This window comes from Ctenopharyngodon idella, chromosome 4 (assembly GCF_019924925.1).
Source record: "Ctenopharyngodon idella isolate HZGC_01 chromosome 4, HZGC01, whole genome shotgun sequence".
NCBI lineage: Eukaryota > Metazoa > Chordata > Actinopteri > Cypriniformes > Xenocyprididae > Ctenopharyngodon > Ctenopharyngodon idella.
The window spans coordinates 21968424-21973962 of NC_067223.1; the positions used below are offsets into that span (position 1 = coordinate 21968424).

The 5539-nt window shown below is 33.5% G+C and overlaps 1 long non-coding RNA gene across 1 annotated transcript; it reads left to right on the forward strand.

Annotated features, from left to right (window-relative positions):
* Positions 1-531: 531 nt before the first annotated feature.
* On the forward strand, positions 532-5022 carry LOC127511274 (uncharacterized). The gene is made up of 3 exons (XR_007929950.1): positions 532-829; positions 1515-1725; positions 2167-5022. It is a non-coding gene; the product is annotated as an uncharacterized LOC127511274 (long non-coding RNA).
* The last annotated feature ends 517 nt before the right edge of the window (positions 5023-5539 follow it).

A 5539-nucleotide genomic window follows, 5' to 3' on the forward strand; every position in this document is an offset into this window, starting at 1 on the left:
AACTTAATACAAAATTCTCGTTATCTATCACACAAATGGCTGTGCAAACATGTATTTAGCATAAATGTTTTTACAGTAGTAACTAGGTTCACAGTAAATGTGCAAAATAATATATGGTATATTACTTCAGCTACTTGATTTGTGAAAATTGTTTTGCTCTGTGAATCAAGTTACTAAAATCTGTTACAAGTTTTTTACCAACTGAAAAAGGAATAAGGAATATGATGCAGAATCACAACTGAAACTTTGTCACCTCAGATACATAGACATACATTTACATGAATTATCAAATAAAACTGTTGTTAAGACCCTAAAATGTAAAACAAGTATATAACAAAAATACTTAATGATTGTTGGCTTGTTTACTTGAAGCTTATCCTAATGATACACTAGCAAATCAATGGCTGTAACCATTAAATCAAACATAGCACAGGACGCAATGATTATCTACTGTTGTGATAAAAACAGTAGAGCACTAATATTTTTAGTGGCGCTTTAACGCAAAATGGGAAACTCACAAATATTCATGTGCGCACCAGTCTCTATCAATTATGAACGGCCGGTGTTGTGTAATATTCAGTTCCTGTGGAAAAACTGTTCTCACTAGTTGGTTGTCATAATATTTCACTATATACTTGAGAACATTTGGCCCTCACAAACAATTACAGTCAAAACTACACACACAGGGAGAGAAGGAGAAAAATAAAAGAAATTCATTGGCCGAAGGTTACCGTCTTGTCATCATGTGCCTTGGTGATGTCTTCTGATTGGCCTGCTGCCAAGTTTAAGACCACTGATCACTCAGCAACAAGTCAGGCTATTTTCTGAGGTGAGTCACTTTTTACTGTTTTACAAACTATGTTTAAAAGTTATAACTTCACAACTAAAAAATAAATTCTTCCAATAAAATGAAAGAGGTCACCTATGTGACAGTGACAAGACAGGCTGACAACAGAGGCCATTAATGAGGATTCAGCCTGAGTGTTTCTGACAGGAAAATGTATTTTCTGAAGTAATATTTTAAAACTTATTTCAAATAACCTTTTAAAAATTATATTCTGATAGGATTTGGGGTGTGAGGAGTGTTTCTGACAGGGAAATTTATTTTCTGAAGTAATTTTTTAACTCAACCAAAATGAAGGAAGAGGAAGACCTGTCACAAGGGGAAGATTTATCTCCCTGAAAGAAGAAGTTGAGTAAATTATTGAATAAAATTTTATTAGCTCAGTTAAAATTTAACTTTAAATCAATAACAATTTAAATATTAATTCCCTTTTATCTACCTATGGCAGAATATTAAGATAATCTCAGTCATCATTTTTATTGCTTTTTTTTTTTCATAAATAAGTGGAAGGTGACTAAGCCTTTTATACATACAGGTTGAATTATAATAATGTTTTGTTAAAAGACATTTTATTCAGATTCACAGCCAAAGTTATAAATAATGTCTAAACACTGGTAATTGTATTCACTTGCAGTGCATTAACAACAATCTTATCATTGTGATCATGCAGTTGCAGGTACTCAGGATGAGACGGGTCACTGATGGAGAGGTCCTCATCGGGGACTCGTCTCTCAGGTGTGGACAGAAGGTTTTTGAGGTGTCCCTCTGGCGTGACAAGGCCCTGGTTGAGCTCAGCTTGGGAGATCAATTTAAGATTTCCTTTCTCAATGTGATTCAGACCTTCTGCCAAATTCAACTTATCCAGCTTTTCAGCTGTGGAGGTACACAACATCATGTAGCCTAATTATTCTCGAATTGATCTTTCTTCATCTTACTCTTGTGAGTGTGTACCAAGTGGATACACATTTTTGAACTTTAATAAATTGGTAATTTTATGATATTGGTAACACTTTAAAATAAGTCTGTATTAGTTAATGATAATGCACTGACTTATGTTAACTAACAATGAGTAACACATTTGTTACAGTACTTATTAATCTTTGTTACAGATAATGTTAGTTAATAAAAACAACAGTTCCACAACTTTCACTTTTATAGTGTTTTAGTAAATGTTGAAATTAGCATTAATGAAGATTAATTAGTATTTTCATTGTTAGATCATGTTAACTTATGTAGTCAAATAATGTTGTAGTGTTCATGTAATGACTCGTGTCTATTGTTACATAATGCCTTGACTGAGACTTCTGTTTGTTACATTTCAGAGGACTGAAGCTCAACCAGTCGAGGTCACCATTGTAGGTGTTTCAGAGGAAGATGGAGGTGCCATGGTACTGCTGTCTGACACCTACGAAGAGTACAGTGTCCCTGCAGCTCTAGCCATGGACATCAGAAATCTCCATCACACTGAAATTAACAAACTCCAGTTACCAGAGTATTAAGCAGTTGGAGGTTATGGAGGAAATTTTTTTTATTAAATCGACTGTTTTTGTGTGGTTTTTTACTTGTTCCATTTTTTTAATTAATTGAAGAATGTTCATGATCATTTTACATTTAAATACAATTTGTGTTATTTTAATAATTTTTGCTTTGTTTTTTTCCTCATGCATTTTATAAAATTAAATTAAATCAAGTCTGATGTGTTTTATCACCTCCCTACCATAAACACAAACGCTTAATTCTTGCTACCCAAGTATGATAATGTAGCACGTCCGCCGTCAGACTGGCGGTGCCGCAGTAAGTTTTCTGTTTAAACAAACAGAGACACAGTTGTGTCACACTTGTAATCCTTTATTTCAATAATTCAAAGATTATATAATTCACAGTGTCTTATGTCACCTTACAATGTGACTCAAATCATATGCATGTGTTGCATAACTCTTGTAAGAGTTTTCTTATACTCAATCTCATATAACTCAATACCTTTCACCTTATATCACAATATATTAGTCTCTCGTGTGTGCAAATGTGTCATATCAACCACTGTATAACTGAATAGTTGAGCGAATCATTGGTTATATATATATATATATATATATATATATATAAACACAATATAAACATTTAAACTGAATTACTGTATACAGCGAATTTACTTCATCAGAAGAAAGATCATTGAAACATAATATTAAAACAACAGATTATAATATTCAAAGATATATATATATATGTACACAAACTTTAATCCTCCCCAGTCTTAGTACACGATGTAACTACAGAAGAGTCAAGTTTTAAATAGGAAAAACATCGAAACTCTTTGGTCATTTTTGAGCGAGATGCTAACGGTCTAATCAGATTCAATGAACTATGCTAAGCTATGCTAAAAGTGGTACCGCCAGACCCGGAGATCGGCTGAATGGATTCAAAAACAGTAAAACTCAAATGTTTAACTCTAGAGGAGTTGGAAAATTAGCCTATTTTCAAAAAAAGTGGAGTGTTCCTGTAAGTGTCATTTGTGCCAAAGAGTACAGAAGCCAAGAGGAGAAACTGAGTATCATGGCCATCATTTTGGGGTGAAAATGCCAACTGGACAACAGAATCCATCTCATCTTAAACCATGTCCTAACCAAACGCGATAAGATTCCAGCGAACTTTCGGAAAAAAACAAAACTGCCACCGCGTTCGTTCCGTAAGTTGAATAGTAAAGGCGTAGGACATTCAGCGTAAGTGTTTTGAAGAATGCGGAAACCAGAACTCCGTTTAAGGCAATATTTTGAAATCACACGGAATAAACACCTGTAATAAATAAATAGGCAACTGTCTCGAGTCTTTACCTTGAAAATAAAACAATACTATTTAGCCAAGCTAGTAGACTATTATTTTATTTTTTTAGCCATTTAGTCAACCAAAATGTTTCAAGTCTTTTTAAAGCTATAATAATCATATTCACCCAACACTGATTTATCAGATTTTTTGAAATAAAGAGTTTTGAAATTTGTTGTTTTTCTTTCATGGCTTTATCTGTTGGTTATCATTGGTTTTGTGAATCACTCATGAAAATGACAAACACTTGACCAGTCTGCTGTTTCTTAAGCATCAAGAACAGTAAAACAAAGACTGTCACCCAACACCGGTTAAGAGCAAATATTTACAATGTTGTTATCATTATTAATTAAAAATAAACAGAAAATGAATAACAAAAATCGTTTTGGATCAATAAATGTACATTTCAAACGAAATAGGTTAGCTTGGCTATCCTGAGGCAGGTCTCGAAATCGAATCGCTTAAAGCACAGTTGCGCCATGTGTCGTAACATTATACACTGGCCTATTTTCACTGCTGTTAAATCACAGATGCAAAGCCTACTCATTCATGCAGCCTATTAGGGAAAACTCACAAATGTGTTTTTTGTGTAGCCTATATATATTTCTGTTTTTTAATTTTATTACAAGAAGAAAATAGAATAATAGGCCTTTTAAGAAATATTTTTAAAGAGAAATATGGGTATTAGCGCAGTCCATGAAAGTAAACACAATTTTGACATTTACTGTAGGTCTACTGTTTGAATTCATTCTAAACAGCAAATGCTTACATTTACACATGTGGTGTGCATGTGATTTTTAAAAATCTTATAGTATTTTTTTTTATCTCGACATGGCGTGGTTGACTGCTACTCGCAAAATCGAGCTGTGATACACACACTCCATAACATGTGAAGGCTGTGGTTATAGCACCACTTAACGGTCAAGAGCAGAAATTAATTTCCCGCTGCAAACCACGACAGTACCCACGTCAACAAAAAAACGCATTCTGGTTGAGTACCATCTGTACCTTAGCCTTAAGATGTTTTGTGAATACGGCCTCAGGACAGCCATCATGAACCGCTGAACAAAGACACTGTTAGCAGATCTCGCCACCCACTGACCCATTGACATAGTATTTTTCTTCCTACTATGGTAGTCAATGGGGGGCGAGATCTGCCTGGTTACAAACATTCTTCCAAATATCTCCCTTTGTGTTCAGCAGAACAAAGACATTTATACAGAGTTGGAACAACATGAGAGTAAGTAAATGATGACTGAATTTAAATTTTCGGGTGAACTATCCCTTTAATCTGGACTGACTTTAGAGTTTAGTTTACAGTTTTCTTTCTTCCATAATATATTTCACTGATCAAGAGTTTACAGTATGATCAGATGATCTGGGTTTATATTTTTTACTTCATCAATAAACTGACATTTTATTTATCAATTTATTAATTTTTTTTTTTTATAGTATTTTAAATGAAAATTTATTTTCAAATAAAGGTTTCAGAGTCAGTGATATTATTGCACTTGGATTTTATTGTTCTTGCCCTGTAACTACATGAAACAAGAGTACATTTCCCCAGTATTTAAAACTTGCAATGGTTTTAGTTTCACTTGCCCTGAACTGAAGCCCAAACTGAAACAGCTGCACTTTTGCTATAAAAAAAGAATTACTGTATAAATGCACTGATATGTACAACATATTTTAAAAAAGTCTTTATGTGTACACTATTATTACAAAAAGCTACACAGTGTATGTTCTCGCTAAATTTCTCCCAAACGCAAGATTGTTGCCTAGCATAGTAATGAATATGTACCCCTAAAATACTTATTCTAAAATACTTACAGTATAAATAATTTGTTAATTTTCCCGGTTGTTACCCCTTTATTC